General features: G+C 37.2%; 2 long non-coding RNA genes across 3 annotated transcripts; both read left to right on the top strand.

Annotated features, from left to right (window-relative positions):
* Positions 1–2,727: 2,727 nt before the first annotated feature.
* Positions 2,728–7,487, top strand: LOC139143042 (uncharacterized). 2 transcript variants are annotated; one of them, XR_011554505.1, is made up of 3 exons: positions 2,728–2,861; positions 6,842–6,906; positions 7,216–7,487. It is a non-coding gene; the product is annotated as an uncharacterized lncRNA (long non-coding RNA). The 2 variants fall into 2 exon arrangements; XR_011554504.1 differs by lacking the exon at positions 2,728–2,861 and adding an exon at positions 2,922–2,940 and having other exon boundaries at positions 7,216–7,486.
* Positions 7,488–10,376: 2,889 nt separating this feature from the next.
* LOC139143501 (uncharacterized) lies at positions 10,377–15,951 on the top strand. Its single transcript, XR_011554599.1, has 3 exons — positions 10,377–10,479; positions 13,533–13,592; positions 14,184–15,951. It is a non-coding gene; the product is annotated as an uncharacterized lncRNA (long non-coding RNA).
* The last annotated feature ends 2,904 nt before the right edge of the window (positions 15,952–18,855 follow it).

Below are 18,855 nucleotides of genomic sequence, written 5' to 3'. Positions count from 1 at the left end.
AAATTATCGAGCAGGCACTCAAATGGCTCGCTTTCCTCTTATGCTTGCCCGTACATAAACGTTAATAGTACAAGTGGGAAGCAAACTAAACACTAATGTATTTTCAGCGTGACCAAGATAATATAAGTATTCTGCTCTGTTTCTCGAAATCATTCTGTTTACTCTAGTACGGAGAATAGAACACTGATAATGTATTTTAAATAAACTATGATTATTTGCAAACCATTTTGCTTGTGGACTTAATGAATCCAAATTCATTTTTCCACTGTCGTCTTGCAAAAGTTGGAAGTATATATTTTGTTATCACACACGTTAACGAGCTTTAAAACAGCCCCTTTATCGGGTTTAGTCATCGTTAAGTCACGTGGTCCTATACAATAATGAAGCCATAATTAATTGTTGACACAAATAGCAAAATAATTGCAATCATACCAATCCATAATCGGATAACACTAGGCCAGAATTCGTAATACAATAGTTATAAACATAGACACAAACAACACAGAACAGACAGTAAATTACCGCTATACACAACAAGTCAAATTCACGAATATGGATCTCTGGCCAGCGACCGAGAAGTGACGTCAGGTGTTTCGAAAATAGTAAGCGCATCCTGCCCCATGTGTGGCACCCGCCATATTTCAATCCGTTGGCAAAATAGGTAGTGGTCACCAACTGAGGCCTGATGACACTGATGCCACCAGCGATTATTTCTCGAAGAGAGATATATTCAATTTATCTACTAGCTTGTGATATTAATGACACCCAGAGAAAAATATACTGATACTTAGGTATATAAGCCATATACGGCTGCATTCACAAATACTATTGGAGGGGGCTGGAGGAAATCAGGGTGATGATTTTAAAATTCGTTGTGTAGTACAGGGGGACTTGATAGTTTTGCTCTGCCTGTAAGTGGAACTGGAAATATTTGGTGCCCTGTGTTTATCTTTTACATTTTCGTTGTGCAATTTCACTGCTTTGTGGCATTTCATGACGTTTATTTTCAAAATATATAAGAAACAATTTTACAAACAAATAAAACTATAGAAACTGAATTAGCCAAGAACGAGTAAATTACAACTTTCTTGGAGTATACTGTAAGCTAAGATGTGAATTTTTGGTGTGAATGACATGACATTCGAAATAATAAAGTAAAGGAAGTTTCTACGGCTGGGTGGGGGTGGGGGCGCAAAACATGCTATTTGAGTGCTAACAGTGCCCTTCATTTGTTCACAAAATGAGATAAAATAGTAAAAACATTATAATTGCAATCCATATAGTAAAATGCTGATGTCCACTTGTATAATTGTAATGTAATTTCGTCAATTTAGTATTGTCAAATACTATCTAAACGAGTACAGTAAATTGCCATCCACCTTACATGTTAAAGATCATGCATTCTCTTGGCTTGTTCTTCCTGATTAAACCATTTCTTCATAAAAGCTGTAAGCTCTGCTATCTGCGTAGAGGGATTATCATTTTTCTCAGTTTTTCCTTCACATTGCTGTTATAATCATTTACAATTTGTGGTTGGGTGTTTGCTTTTTCGACTTATATGAAGTTTGTCCTCTGTTCACTGGGCAAACGTTTCACTTGTCAAAAGTTAAATTCCATGGTTGCATGGGGTAAAGCCGGTTATAGACAATATCATCCTGAAGGGCTCTCAGAAACTGATGTTTCAGACGACGGTTTCGGTCAGCAAGAGGAATTCATCAATTCTGTTTCTCCTCTACGTTACATAAGACAGCTTCAAGTGATATCCCATAAGAACTAGCGGACTCATAAGATTTTTAAATTCTTGCATAAAAATCTGCCATAGGATCTAATGGACAACAGATGCAACCATATTCTATCCTTAACTCATCAACAGCTCGCTCTTGAGTTTGATCTACAGCAGGTATGTACGTATCAGTTTTCTAGCCTCTCTCCACCTATATTTCTAACAATAGTCATAAACTGTAAATGCGCAGGCATTCCTCCTGCATTAAGCAAATATTGGACATCTTTAATCCAATCTTCGAGCAAAATTTTACAGTCTGGGCCTCCAGTAAATGTAGGAACATTTTTAAGTTTATGTGAAGATGTCATGTTAAAACTTTAATATTTTGATATTGAGAGGAATATTGAACAGGAGTTAAAGGTTTGCATTCTGCTTGCCTTGAGAAGCAGGTTGGATTACACCAAGGATTGGTTTTTTCTGTAGCATTGTTGACATGCCCGCTGTGCTGAATTGACCCTTCATGACCCCAACTAGATTTTCTGAAGATCGCCCTCTATCTTTCTTAAGGCCCTCTGACACAAAGGTCAAGAAATTCTTGGTAAAACAATTAAAAGGTTACAGATTAAATTACACATACGCAGACACGTTTTTAGCTCATATTTGGTATGAATAAATACCAAAAAGAGCTCATATGATGAGTCTGTGGCGTTTGTATGTCTGTATATTTGTGGGTATGTGCTCATGTATGTCCGTCACACGCAAAGGCTCCCATACCGACAAAGCTACCATCTCAGTATTTGGTGTACGGGTAGATGCATGGGTTGAGATGTGATTTGTTCAATGAACATGCCAGTGTCAAAAATGTGCAAATAAGGTAAGAAAAAGGGGAAATCCTGCAAATGTGCGGGAGTGGACCCATTAAGGGGAACAGCAAACACATCTGAGATGGAGAATCTGGTATGGGTAATCTATTTTCATGCAGTGTACCTATTACGTGCGGGAGTGAAGATAGAGGGAGTACGCGCGTTTGGGAGTCCTGTCATCTGGTTGTAAATATGTCATGTGGTTGTTGGCTATGACACACCCATATTTGGTTATGTTTCGATGTCAAAGATCAGAGTTGAAAGTCCAAGCATGGGTAATTCCTTGCATTCTTGATACCTTGTGCTACAGCTCTGGTTGTCAAAGCACGTTTTCATTGTGCCATTTCGAAGCAAGTGAGTACAAGTATAGTAGTCTGTTCGATTCTTGATCGTAGGCTTGTAACACAAGGATACGATTTCTCATATATCTCTGGTGTTAGCATGCAGGCGGTTTTAAAATTCAAGGGTCTTTAAAATTCAGAGGTCAGACGAAACCAGGTCTACATGACAGTTCGCCTCTGACTGTGTCTACATACATCAGTCATCATGATCGACCTCCGACTCGACAGATTCAGCACTTTAGTGTTTGATCGTTATGGTCCAAAGCCGTACAAAGCTACTGTTCTTGCTTTTGTATTCATGGCACTGCTTCAGTAACAACGGTCGAAAATGCTCAAAGCATTATAAACCTGGTTGCATGGACACTCCGGCGCATCTCTCTTAGTGTGCTATGGCTGTGACTTCTAAGTTTTCCCAGTGGTTTATCATCTTTCTATGCTATCGCCAACTAATTTAAGTTGTCTAATCAAATATTTTTGCAGAATCTGCATTTGGAGTATGCTAGTCACCATGTGTCACCTGGTTGCACGAACACTCTGGTGCATCTCTCTTACTGTGCTAAGGCTGTGACTTCTAAGTTTTTCATTGGTTTTCATCTTTCTATGCTATCACTAATGATTTAAGGTGTCTAATTAAATTATTTGCAGGAACTGCATTTTTAGTATGCTGAGTCACAATGTGTAACCTGGTTGCACGGACACTCTGGCGCATCTCTCTTAGTGTGCTAAGGCTGTGGATGCTAAGTTTTCTCATTGGTTTTCATCTTTCTATGCTATCGCCAACTGATTTAAGTTGTCTAATCTAAATATTTTGCAGGAACTGCATTTTTAGTATGCTGAGTCACCATGTGTCACCTGGTTGCACGGACACTCTGGTGCATCTCTCTTACTGTGCTAAGGCTGTGACTTCTAAGTTTTCTCATTGGTTTTCATCTTTCTATGCTATCGCCAACTGATTTAAGTTGTCTAATCTAAATATTTTGCAGGAACTGCATTTTTAGTATGCTGAGTCACCATGTGTCACCTGGTTGCACGGACACTCTGGTGCATCTCTCATACTGTGCTAAGGCTGTGACTTCTAAGTTTTCTCATTGGTTTTCATCTTTCTATGCTATCGCCAACTGATTTAAGTTGTCTAATCTAAATATTTTGCAGGAACTGCATTTTTAGTATGCTGAGTCACCATGTGTCACCTGGTTGCACAGACACTCTGGTGCATCTCTCTTACTGTGCTAAGGCTGTGACTTCTAAGTTTTCTCATTGGTTTTCATCTTTCTATGCTATCGCCAACTGATTTAAGTTGTCTAATCAAATTTTTTTGCAGAATCTGCATTTGGAGTATGCTAGTCACCATGTGTCACCTGGTTGCACGGACACTCTGGTGCATCTCTCTTAGTGTGCTATGGCTGTGACTTCTAAGTTTTCCCATTGGTTTTCATCTTTCTATGCTATTGCCAACTGATTAAGGTTGTCTAATTTAATTTGTTTGCAGAATCTGCATTTGAGTATGCTGAGTCACCATGTGTCACCTGGTTGCACAGAACTCTGGTGCATCTCTCTGACTGTGCTAAGGCTGTGACTTCTAAGTTTACTCATTTGTTTTTTATGCTATCGCCAACTGATTTAAGTTGTCTAATCTAAATTTTTTGCAGGAACTGCATTTTTAGTATGCTGAGTCACCATGTGTCACCTGGTTGCACAGACACTCTGGTGCATAGGCTGTGACTTCTAAGTTTACTCATTTGTTTTCATCTTTCTATGCTATCGCCAACTGATTTAAGTTGTCTAATCTAAATTTTTTGCAGAAACTGCATTTTTAGTATGCTGAGTCACCATGTGTCACCTGGTTGCACGGACACTCTGGTGCATCTCTCTTACTGTGCTAAGGCTGTGACTTCTAAGTTTTCTCATTGGTTTTCATCTTTCTATGCTATCGCCAACTGATTTAAGTTGTCTAATCAAATTTTTTTGCAGAACTGCATTTGGAGTATGCTAGTCACCATGTGTCACCTGGTTGCACGGACACTCTGGTGCATCTCTCTTAGTGTGCTATGGCTGTGACTTCTAAGTTTCCCATTGGTTTTCATCTTTCTATGCTATTGCCAACTGATTAAGGTTGTCTAATTAAATTATTTGCAGGAACTGCATTTTTAGTATGCTGAGTCACCATGTGTCACCTGGTTGCACGGACACTCTGGTGCATCTCTCTTACTGTGCTAAGGCTGTGACTTCTAAGTTTACTCATTTGTTTTCATCTTTCTATGCTATTGCCAACTGATTTAAGTTGTCTAATCTAAATTTTTTGCAGGAACTGCATTTTTAGTATGCTGAGTCACCATGTGTCAATGGTTGCACGGACACTCTGGTGCATCTCTCTTACTGTGCTAAGGCTGTGACTTCTAAGTTTTCTCATTGGTTTTCATCTTTCTATGCTATCGCCAACTGATTTAAGTTGTCTAATCTAAATATTTTGCAGGAACTGCATTTTTAGTATGCTGAGTCACCATGTGTCACCTGGTTGCACGGACACTCTGGTGCATCTCTCTTACTGTGCTAAGGCTGTGACTTCTAAGTTTTCTCATTGGTTTTCATCTTTCTATGCTATCACTAATTGATTTAAGTTGTCTAATTAAATTATTTGCAGGAACTGCATTTTTAGTATGCTGAGTCACCATGTGTCACCTGGTTGCACGGACACTCTGGTGCATCTCTCTTACTGTGCTAAGGCTGTGACTTCTAAGTTTACTCATTTGTTTTCATCTTTCTATGCTATTGCCAACTGATTTAAGTTGTCTAATCTAAATTTTTTGCAGGAACTGCATTTTTAGTATGCTGAGTCACCATGTGTCACCTGGTTGCACGGACACTCTGGTGCATCTCTCTTACTGTGCTAAGGCTGTGAATGCTAATTTTTCTCATTGGTTTTGCTCTTTTTATACTATTACAAAGTGATTCAAAATCAAAATTTTATGCAGTCGTCTGCTTTAGGAGTATGCTGAGTCACAATGTGTCACCTGGTTGCACGGAGTCATGTGGTACATCTCTCTTTCCCTTATAAGGCTTTGTCATCTAAGTTTCTCCTATGTTTTGCTCTTTTCATGCTATTAAAAAGTGATTCAAGTTTTCAAATCAAAATTTTATGCAGGAATCTGCTGTTAGATCATGCTGAGTCAGAATGTGTCACCTGGTTGCACAGAGATTTTGCAGTGGTATAAAACATGCTAATTAAGGGGCGCTGCACCCAACACAGGGTATTTTGCACCAAAATCACTTTTTTGTAGACATTCATTTAATTTAATGAAATTGTTAACCCAAGATTAAAATATTATTATTTGGGTTCATCTTCAAGGCTGTCAAGCAGTCGTAGGTTGCTTGATAAAGAAGTGTTAATTTTTGCAAATGTTTGCAAATCACCCAATTTCCTGGCTTCACTATTCTTCCAATTTCAAGATTTCCAAACAATTTAACTCCATACTGACTTGGTCAAACTTTCTTAAATTTTCACATTATTTTCTTTAAATGTTGTTAAACAAAACTTTTTTTGATTGGCAATAAAGTTCTTACATTTTGAATAAGAGGCATTTCAATTTGTATGAGGATCATGTACTGTAAAATATGTTCAGATGTAACCTGCCAAAAGAAGGAAATGACGACCATGTTAAAAGTGATATTTTATTCAAATCATATGTGTCACTGCCCATTTGGGGCAACTGTTGTCAGCTCCACTTATACATAACCATTGCAAGACTAATATCATTTTTATATGCAAAGTAAAACATAAACTGTGTCTTTTGAAGGTTTATGGCATGTCTGTTGAAAACAGAGAGTATTAAAAAAGAATACTTTTTAATATGAAACGTCTGTTAACAGTGTTTATTCATTCTGATTTAATAATGGATTTCTGTTTGTTTTGACAGTATCTTTGAATGATATGACACTGCCTTAACAACAGATGGAAGAGGAATGTGAAAGAAACGTCAATGTAAGTAGGGTATTATGTTCATATGTTGCTACTCACATTGGTGTACCATTTTGTGTTACAACTTGAGCTGTATCCTGTGAATGGTTTTGGGATAATTGTGTAAGTTATTATATTACAACTCAAAAAAATTTAGAGGGCCTGTAATGCTTACTTTTGATATTATTTTCATTATTTATAGTTGTCCACTGTAAGTTGTTATTTTACTACAAAAAGATTGCTAAAAAATCAATATTTAGCTTGTCAGCATAGCATTTGAAATATACAAAAATGTATTAATAGTATATTTATATTTCTATTTTTCTCACTCAGGTTTGTTGTAGACTACATCACAATTGTGTTGTTGGAGGAGGCTGAAGTTTACCTTATGTCAAGGAAAAGAATGGTTATGCTTGAAGAAGCAAATAAACTCTAGTATTGCCACAGAAATCTAAAGATACTGTTCTGCAGGGATAACCTTATTGACATTTGTTCATATTGTTATGAAATATTTTAAAACTTACATTTTAAGGCAATTATTGTCATATTTAACCAAAAATATCATTCAAAAGTTCTGGTCAGACACATTAATATTGATTATACATGTCCCTTAGAATGGCAGCAATAAGATTTGTAAAATCGTGCCAAGATATGCAACTTTGTATTTTTGAGATTATTTTTGTCATTGTAGATCTATTTTTTTCTTCAAAGCTCCTTGTCAGACTTTTTGATATTCAGTATACAGGTCCTTAGGGTGACTTAAGTCAGATATTTTATACAGTGAGAAAATGCACAATTTTGTATTTTTGGAGCAATTTTTGTCAATTTCGGTCAAAAAGTGCTTTTGTCTCATTGGTGTTTATCTGATAGCTTTGCATTTTCTTATAAAAATCCCTGGAGACTACCTAAGCCAAATCATTTTTCAAACTGGGGGAACCAATGATTTTTTGTTTTGGAGCCAATATATTAGTCCGCAAGCTTGAATGACCTATTCCAACCCGGAATACCTTGTAAATCAATTTTGAAGACACTGAAAATAATGTAGTTTTATTTGATGCCAATTTGTAGTGAAATATGATCTAGAAAAAAAGTTGTGAGCTTATGTTTTATGTAGTGGATCAACTTTAGCAAATATTTCATGGAGGAAACCCCATACACTGATGAGGGATTTCAATCCACAAGAAGGCATATGGCAAGATGCACCATACCAATAAAACAGACTCCAGTTTATTTGTATCAGTTCCAATCATTATGTTACATAAACAAAAAAACCTGTCATGGTATCACTTAATTAAGTAAATCTTCACAAAGATGAAGGCAGCCGAGTGAAATCATGTGTAGATTGAATAAGATGAGTGATGAATGATAATATCAGGTAACTTCACCACACAAACTTACTTACACAAACAAACTTGTGTATAACTTGACTCTGAGTAAATCTTAACATTTCAAGCAAGGACCATCAAATTTTATTGTTGATCTACAAAATTGAAAAGTGGCTGTTAAAACGGAATTCTGCCATGAAAATTGAAAGTTCAAACTCTTTGCAAACACAATAGTATTTTGAGTGAATAAGTGGAAATAGGAATACCTCTTTTTGTTTGTCAGATAGGAGCAATACTGTGCCCTTGGTGGTATATTTTTAAATGACTTGCAGAAATTGATATTTATTACTGTTGTTATTATTGCTAACTGTTGTTTTGCCTGATTGAGGCACACACCTAGCTATCCTATGGATTCTCTTGAACATTATCACAGTACAGCTACATGAGATACCAGGCCGCTGCTAGTTGAAACGCCTATTTGTAGGGGTTTTAATGACTGCTAAGCTAGTACGAATTAGTAATGTAGATATTGTGAGTTCAAGCCTCATAAAAATGCATCAGCAAGACTGCATCAAAGTTGACCACTTTTACTGTACATGTTTTCACAAATTAAAGGCCATCAAGAATATTTTTATGGGTCTTTTAGAGTAATTTAACATAAGGGCCTGGGGGGGGGGTCAGAGGAATGTGAGGGTAGTCACTCAAAAAATTGAAAGCTACAAGGAGGTTGTTCAAAATTGGAGAGAAAGAAGGGGGTTGCTCAATTTACAAAATGAATTGAAATACCTCTCAGATTGCACCATTTCATCAATTTCTCAAAATTCTTAATGCGACCCCCTGTCACTTCCTCTCCCCCTGGGTGTTCTGACAGTTTTACTTAGTAAAAACAAATAGAAAACACCTAATATTGCACCAGACTGCATCATTGAACTCATTAATTTCTCAAAATTTCCGACGTGGCAGAGGGGACACGCCTCTCACACTTTTCCCCTGTTGGGTGTTCTAACAGTTTTACACAAATTGATAACATCTCTCATATTGCACCAGACTGCATTATTGCACACATCAATCTCTCAAATTTTCAACACGAGAGGGTACAACTCCTCTGACACTGCCCCCCCCCAGCCTCCTGACTGTTCTCCTGTACTTTCAAATTCTGCCCTGTCAGATATCTTAGTGGAAACCTTGTCATGATACCCATCCAAAATAAACAATACTGTATGGTAAACAATACTATATGGTTGGATAGTGGTTACAGCATGAGCTTTTGTATCTACATTTTATTGTGACTTTGAATTTTCTTTTGCCGGTCACATCTTTATCAACTGTCATGAGGTAACCGATGATATTCCAGCAGGATATGAAAGGTCTGTACTATTGCTGTAGTTTTGTAAATGTTACAAATACATGTCTTGGTATTTAACTGGTCTAAGTGCGGGGGGGGGGGGAGGGGAGGGATCAGTCAAAATTTCTGTGTTAGAGACTGGGTTACTCAAATGCATTTGGGTTGCATGGGGTTTACTCGAAATTTCAGAATACTATGAAATTCCCCAGACTTCCCCCCCCCAAGGTCGTAAATAATTACAACTCCCTAAGTAAGATTTTTACCACAGGAAAACGTTAATTTTATTCACTCTTCATCCTTTGTTAACCTTAGAAAGTTTGATTATGTAAAATTGTGTTGTTACTTGTTGTAATCTTGAATTGTTGAAATGAATAAAATCTTGGAAAGTAAAACATGATCCTGTGTCACTGTTGTTCCTGTCTTGTTTCACCATCAGAGAAAAAAAAGATTCTAATAAATTCACACCCAATTGCTCTACCAAAACAGAAAAATTATTGAAATTTTTCAGGCAAAACACACGCCGTCTCACCAGTAATACTTGTAAGTTCAATGCAACTCTGCATAACATGTTCGGACGAGAGAGGTGACCATAGAGGGCGAACGTCCTACTGGTACTCGTGTGACAGGCTTGCAACCACATGACATACTCCGAGTGCGCGCGTACTGGTCTACAGGGAGTGAAGGGTAACAGCCCACACATCTGAGTTGGAGAATCTGCTATGGGTAACCTATTTGTATGCAGAGTACCTATTACTTGTGGGAGTGGTGGCAGTAACTGAAACAGCCTAATGAAGAAAATGAGGTTTTATGATTCATTTCCTGTCATTGTTCATGAACTGTTACATGTTGGCGGACCTGCACAAAGTAAGAGGGACTGTGTTCGAACAATCCTGTGCTTGTAACGGAAGAACTGCCAGTAAATTGAAGGTAAATACATCACAGTCTTGTTTAAGTGTTCAGCTGACTATTGATATGTGTTTGAAGATGTATCCTCAGTTGTTAGAATATGAATTTTGGACCATTAGACACAGTGGTATATTTGGTCCGGAAAGGGACCTTGTCAAGGCGAGCTGTACCATTATTTTTTAGGGGTGCCAACAGTGGTGGGGAGCTGAATACGCGTGTTAATGGAGGGATGGGACTAGCACTGTAGCAGTAGTGTACTGTCTTACTAGTGTGCTTTCTATGTTCAAAGGAAAGCTTGCTTTAGCATGTGTATTGGAAGGACATATTGTTTTCAGACGTGTATTTTGAGGACATGTTAAGTATCAGGGTGTGAAATGACCGGTGGCCTTGAATCAGAAGACCACCAATTATCCTACTTAGACCGCCACCAGATTATATTTTGGGTGGTTCATTGATGACAACTTAGTTTCAGAAGGTCACGCTAGTACACTGCAGATCTTGTAATGTTGAATGTCTCACACAGGGTTTCCTCTGAGATAGATACTTTGGCAGTTATGTACCGGTATACATCTATCTTTGTTTTACTGTTTACTGCTATGATTATCATGATTAAGTCTGCAAATGTTGCATAACATCCTCTTACAAATTTCGTCTTTACTAAGTGATACAGGTCAAGGTGGAATACTTGTACACAACTTCATGAGTACATGTATGCAGCCTTGACCTCCAAAAGAATAACACTCCGATAGTGACTTATCTTTTTGATGAGATAGTTGACGTCCCATTGTTTAGCTCCCATAGCCATATGTATATATGGCAATGGAAGCTATTCTTATAGGCTAGGAAAATGTCTGTATGTATGTATGTCTGTATGTCTGTATGTCTGTATGTCTGTCCGTCAACATCAAAAACTCCAAAACCGCTGCACATTTCATCTTGATATTTGGTGTGTACATGGATGATGGGCTGTAGATGAGATTTTGTTCAAATGAAGTTGTCATTGCCAAAAATATGCAAATTAAATGAAAAAATGTAAAAAACAGTCAAAATTGAAAAACTCAATAACCACTGAGCAGATTACATGAAAAATTTGCATGTAAGTACTTTGGGCTGACCTGAAATGATTGTGCTTTTTTTTATTTTTGATATTGTTGAAAATATGCAAATTAGTGCCAAAAAAGGCGTGTTTTGGCAAACAATCTTCTTCATAACCGCTGGTCAGACAGCTTTGTTATTTGGTAAACAGGTCCCTAGGGATAACCCAACTTAGATTTGTTCAAATTGTGATGAAATATGCAAATCTGTATTTTTAAGGATTTTTTTGTAATTTTTGGTCAAAACTTTATTTCATCAAAACCGCTCGTCTGACAGCTTTGATATTTGGTATACAGGTTCCTACAGATAAACTAAATATGATATATCAAATATATGATGAAATCTGCAATTTTGTATTTTTGGTGCAATTTTTACCATTTTGGTCAAAAAATGTCTTTTCTCAAAAAGTACTTCTCTGATGCCTTTGATATTTTGTATACAGGTTCCTAGGCTTTATCTTAATGTAATATATTGAAATTATGATGAAATCTTCAATTTTTGTCTTTGTGGGTCAATTTTTGACGTTTTTGGTCAAAATATTTGTTTCTCAAAAGTTAGTCATGTGATAGCTTTGATATTTGGAATACATTTTTATACATCATTATCATCAATTTTGTATTTTTTGCAGCTAATTTTGTCATTTTAGGTCAGGCCATCCTGAAATGAGCTATCAAAGATCTCAACCTTCTTCATCAATACATATGTCACGAAAAGTTGCTCTCTACATAACACAGCAGAGCTCTGTCGACTATTGGGTAGCTTTTATTTTTCAAAACCGCTGGTCAGACAGCTTTAATATTTGGCTAACAGGTCCCTAGGATGACCTTAGTGAGATGATTTCATACAGTCAGGAAATACTTAATTTTGTATCCATGTCTATAGTAGCTTCAGGGACATTGGCCCTATGTTTAAGATAATGCGGTGATTCAGTAAGCATTTGAAATGGTGAACTGTATTTGGTGTTGAAATGCGGTAAAAAATAATGAAAAAACATAGCTGAGGTGATTTCAGCAGGTTTGGTTTCCAACAAATATATTCAAAGTTTTTTTCAATGTTAAAGAGTGATGGAGGAGGGGGGAGTCCTGGCAGATTTTGAAAAAATTCCAAACAAATGTCAATAAAAAAATCAGCCACAGAAGGTTTGTCAAAAAGAAAAGGTGGGATAGTGGGAAAAAAAGAATGTACAATGTATCGGAAAAAAAGATAATGTTCCTCATCAATCTTCCAGACAACCCCCTTTTATCAAATGGTACACCCCGATGTATTTTTGTGTGCAATTAACCATGCAGTGTATTTTAGTTTAAGATGTCAATCAAGTTAGGTAAGGATTTGAAAGGAATAGTCAAGTTCACCACAGTTAAATTTCTTAACTTTATTTCTTGTGTCATCATCCTCGTGTAATTGGTTAAGTTTGTAAGTTGCTCCAGATGTGGATGTACCAGCTGTTCTGGAAGAAAACAATGTTTACTTTTCCCTGTAGGGTTTCTGAGTTGATGATTGTATGTTGAAATCTCTCCATGTATCTGGTGCATGGGCAAAATGTAAATATCGGTTGCATGTTATGTATTTCAGTCTATGTAAAATATTGTAAATGAAAAATCATGAACAGTTGCTGTGTGCTTGTAAAAGATAACATGTTTGTCAATACATATTAAAACTGCCTTGCAGTTTGATTGTCTTAAAAATTATCACAGAAGTAGAAAACGAAAAGAAACTAATCAAATTGCTGTAACATATTCACCCTCAGTGTCTGTAGGCCTATACTTAACTATTTTATCATTACATTCAGCTTTTTTTTATATCTTTATCACTCTTCATGGGCCAAGGCACATTTTGGGTCAATGTCATCACTCTGTGCCAGTCTGTGAATGTCAGTCTGTCTGTATGTGTATGTCCATGTTTCATACAATTGTTGGTTTGTTTTGATAACTCTATGGGAGCGAACAGTGATTATTGTCACTATTTTTTTACTTTACTAGGTGTAATTGAGGAACATGCCAAAGAAAAAGTATTGGCGAAAATCAGCTGTCAAAAAACAGGTATGTGTTATACAAAGATGTATGTGGTCTGTATTTTTCTCTCGTCTCCATTGAACAAATTCCAACTCAAAACTGACATATGAACAGTTGCTCATGAATGTATTTGACAACACGGTATATACCCTGAAACATGTAGTTAATATCATCGGGTCAAAAGCCAGTAAAATTATTTAACAAATAATGAACGTTTGCATGAAGGTATATGAATGCACATTTCATAAATAGCACTAAGGCTGCGTTAAGAAAATGATAGGAAGGGGCGGAGGGTTGATTTCAGGAGTATATGGTAATTTGGTGGGGTATTTCCAAATTTTTGATCACATAGATGGGGGAGAGGGGACTTGAAATGTTTGAGGGTATTGAGGGGTGTGATGTGAAAAAAAATAATATGTCAATCACGATTCCTCTAGCCCCCTTACCATTTATTTCAACACAGCCTTAGACTGGGGAAGGCAACAAATTGTTACTTTTTGCTGTAGATGGTATGTTACTTTCAAAAGGCATTTGAGTAGAGTTCCTGTGATCTCCACACCCTATTTCCACATTCTGAGATTTGTAGAGTAACTCTTTTTCCTGTATTTTTCTTAACAGGCTGATGGCGATGTCAAAACAGATGGTTTTGATACTGGTTTGGGTGTTTCTAGTAATGTAAATCACCCTTTGCAAGAAGGAACCTGCAATAAACCACTCCACAATAAGTCAATGTACAGCAAATCAATAAACGATAAGTCCACATCATACAACAGATTCAATGGCAGTACACAATGTACAGCACTTAATACTTCACTAGCAGTTACAAAAGGCAACAGTAACCAATGCCTTACCACATTTCAGTGCAGTACTACTGCTCATAGTTCCAACAGAGCAAACAGTGGCAACAGTGTAAGTAACCATGATGTGACTACGTTTACCACTACAACCTGCACTACCAATACTTGCACAAATGGTGTAAATTATAATCACATTCAATTATCAATGCAACAAGACATTAATCAACATCATGAAATGGCTGCGGAAACACAGATTTCAGCTCCTGAATTACAATCAGAATATCATTCACGGACTCACAGATATCAGATGACAGGTAGTTTAGATAACGCTATTGAGAATCAGGATATGTATATCACTAACAATAGTCAGACTTTAAAATGGGAAAGTTACAGAATAATAGTGTTGTGCAAGGTAACATCCACCAAGGCAGTAACATCTTTAGCGTAGAATCACAAGGTAGACAGTGTACATGTAATGCCCTTGCTTACCTTTTTATGTCTCAAAATAGAGATGGCACACTGACATCTGAAGACTTAGATTGTATTTTACATGTTGGTGATGATTTGTACAGAGAAACAACCAAATGCCTTCGAGCCAGTAATACGTTGTTTTCTGAAATATTATTGTTGGATGAATTACCAAATACTTGTAACATCAAGTTCATCCAATACAATATAATAAGAGGACAACTTTACTTTGGTCTGCTAGATTGTATCACTAATTTTGACGTACCAGGCTGCATGGTGTTAAGAGATGCAATAGTGAATGTTTCAGTTCGAGTGATTCAGTGTTGTTGATGTTTGGTGGGTCACATACTGTATGGCACTCGCTAAAAATGCAAGCAAATACTTCCTATTTGATTTCCACAGTCGGAACTCACATGGCTTCCAGTGTTCTGATGGAACTATGTGTTATTGTGCTTTGACATGCTGAATGATTTGTTAAACTATTTGTATTCATTATGTCATGACCTTAACTTGGATAGGGTGACACCGTAAGAACTTCAAGAATTTTCCATCCAAGTAGAAACTACCAGCTCTCATACACAGTGTCAGCAGATGTACAGGCAAAATGAACCCAAGGACAGTTCTTTGAGTCTCAAAAACAGCTACAAGTAAACAAGCAGAGCATCCAGAATAGGGAAACACAGATTTCAGCTCATGGATTACAATCAGAATATAATTCGCGCAGTCACAGACATCAGAAGACAGGAAATTTAGATAACAGTATGGAGAACCAGTATACATACCGGTATGTCACTAACAACAGTGAAACGTTTAACTGGGAAAGGTATAGAATAAAAGTGGTGTGAAACATAGCATCCACCAAGGCACAACTAGCGGTTCACACACACAGTATCAGCAGATTTACAGACAAAAAGAACTCATGGAAAGTTACCTTAAGTCTCAAAAACAGCTACAAGTCAACAAAGAGAGTATGCAAAATACTCAAATATTATCTACATTTAAAAGAAAGGCAAGAAAGATATACTATAGAGAATGCAAACGTATGAAAAGACTTGATTCTGTTTTCAAAAGGAAGGAAAGGGCAAAGGACAGAGACACAAAATTTGTGAAAAGACAAGATGAATAATTCAAAGACAGAGAAAAGAAAAAAGAAAATGCGCATAATAACATTATAACAATAACATCCTAATTTCGGGACAAAGAAAAGAAGAAAATAAATTCAGACAAAAAGATATTACGTAAAAATCCAGACTATGTAGACAAAGAGAAGAAGAATACACGATTGCGCATGCACACATTGCGTCAAAATGCTGAATTCAGGGAAAAAGAAAGGAAAAAATCGTTTGCACATGAAGACATTACGTGAAAAACCTGAGTTTCAGAACAGAGAAAAGCAAAAAAAGCAATCACATATGAAGACATTACGACAAAATTTTCAGTTCTGGCAAAAAGAACAGAAGAATATGAGAGTGCGCATGCAGACATCACGTGAAAATCCTGAGTTCCGAGCACGAGAAAAGAAACGAATACAAACTTACTTGAAAGCAGTGCGTCAAAATTCTGATTTCAGAGAGAGAGAAAGGAAACAGCAAAAATATATGAGAAAAAATTTGCGAACTAATCAGGACTTGTGGCAACATGAAAATTAAGTTGAAAGTGCAGATCAAGACACTACGTCAAAGTTTAGCTTCATGACAGCCCTGCGCCCACACAGAACTTGACGGGGCTCAGAGTGTCGTTTGGGCCTGAAACGACGTTCTGGGCCCCGTCTATTAGTTATGCATAGTTTACTTTACTACTTTAATCGGAGGCGCACTTGACACCTTTTGATCGTCTCAGCAAACGAATGGCTGTTCCAGTTATACGTTAACCACCCGACTAAGACTTATCAAGTGCAGCGCCACTGCCAGTCGCGACGCGTCGACGGCCACTTTCACCTAATTACATATTCATGACATCATCAGCAGATTTGTATAAAGTGTGAAAGAGGCTCCCCACCTAACTATCCAAATGTTTTTGTGTCGAGTTTGTGTTTGGTTCGTTTCAAAAATGTGTTCCTACATTCTTATCCGATTGTTTGTGTTAATAAAAAATGTTTGTTTCGCCTCGGATATTTGTAGGGAAGTTTGGATAAGTGTGTACGGTAATGTTTTGATTGTGTTGGGAAAGCTTATGGCGAGACGCAGCCGGACCTATGGTGTTACAAAGTTGATAGAGTGGCCCTTTGACGCTTGCGTTTCGAAACCCGAGTGTGGTTTCTCATCAGTCGCAATGTAGATTCTTTCCTTAGTTTTTGTTGTGAATATTTATTTTTATGTGTTTGTGAATATTTATTTTAATGTGTTTTAGTGATCTTGCTCATCGAATAGCGAGGCAAGAATATCAATGTTTGGGTCTCGTTGTGAGTCCATTTGGTGGTCTGGTTTGTTTGTTTTTTGTTTCTTTACTTCTGTGAATTTTGTTTGACTAGTTGGGGGACATTTGTTTTTCAATTTCTTGTATGAAGTTTGTTGTATCTTTTCAATACGTTGGTTGTTGCTGGACCAATGGTTTTATGAAGTAATCCAAGAATTCTGAGATTCTGTTAGTGGGACTAGAGCAGCCGCTAATTATTGGTCCCCCTGCAAACGTTGAGTTTTCGGGCGGCGGTTTGTGAATTTTAGGTAGTAAGTACCACTGCGGGGTACGGATTTTTATGTTTTTTGGATCGAGATACTTATAAGTATCATGGTCCACGGTCCCTCCACAAAAGGACCGTGCATGGTTGATGTGTTTTTTCTCGTACATTTTGTTTAATAGTTCGTGTACTTTGTTTACTGTTTGTTCTGTGTCGTCATTGTCTAGTTGTGTATAATACTGGGTGTTGCGTAATAGTCTTTCGCATTCGTGTACGTAATCTTTTGTGTTTACAATGACGATGCCTCGATCCTTGTCGAAGGGTTTTATTGTAATTAGCCTATTGTTTGCAAGCTTGTTTATTGCGATTCTTTGAGCACGCGACATGTTCTGTTTCCTTGTGTGAAAGGGTATCTCTAGAAGTGCGAGTTTTGTCGCTTCTAGATAGCTTTCGAGTTTTGTGTTTTCTGTTGTTCGAGGAGTCCAGTTTGACTTTTTTTGCCGACCAGCCATCAAACCAAATAGATACGTGCATGTCCCTTCGTTTTGAATCACTTCCTTCACAATGCCTTTGGACCACCAGTTACCATCGTCAAGAGCTTCTACCTTACAGCAAGCGCGAAACCTTCCATGGTGTCTCAACCGATGCTATGCAGTTGTAATACTGATCACTTGTGTATAGCTGAGACTATACTACTGTTAAAATACTGATCACTTGTGTATAGCTGAGACTATATACTGTTAAAAGAAGTTTAAACACCTCACCAGCACGAGGGGTCATAAAAAATTATCGGAAGAGCCCTTTAGACCAACCAGGTACAAGTTTCCCGAAAGGTATCAAGTACATAGGACTAACCAAACATTTAAGGAAAAACAGCAGGAACAATGAAATTGGTTGATAAGCCATAATCCCAAATTGGTCAATTTTTGTGTGGGCGCGGGGCTGGAATGTTTTACAGAGCAGGAATGCAAACAACAACAGTCGTACAGAAAGATGAAGAGACAGAATGATGAGTTCTGCAGAGGAGAAAATTTAAAAAAAAACAGTGAGAGGGAATGAAAAAACTCATGCTGCGGAATCAGGAACAATTACAAATTCTGCTGAGTCACATTATGTACCACTGCATACAGAAAACCAAAAATCCTGCAGTCAGACATTGGAAGAATGCATACAGATTTTTCATAAAGCAGTATCACAAGGTCCGGAATATGTTTGTTCTTCATGCCATCAAACTTGGTTCAGAAAATCTGTTACTCAAGCTGCCAAGTTACATCAAATGTTTGACTGGATACATGTCTGTCGATAATACAGAATGGATATGCAACACATGGTACAGATCTATATAATCTGGCAAAATCCCAAAATTGTCGAGAGCTAACATGTGACCTTTCATGACATTCCTCCACAG

The sequence above is a fragment of the Ptychodera flava genome, chromosome 11 (genome assembly GCF_041260155.1).
Source record: "Ptychodera flava strain L36383 chromosome 11, AS_Pfla_20210202, whole genome shotgun sequence".
NCBI lineage: Eukaryota > Metazoa > Hemichordata > Enteropneusta > Ptychoderidae > Ptychodera > Ptychodera flava.
This window is presented reverse-complemented; position numbering and strand designations above follow the sequence as displayed.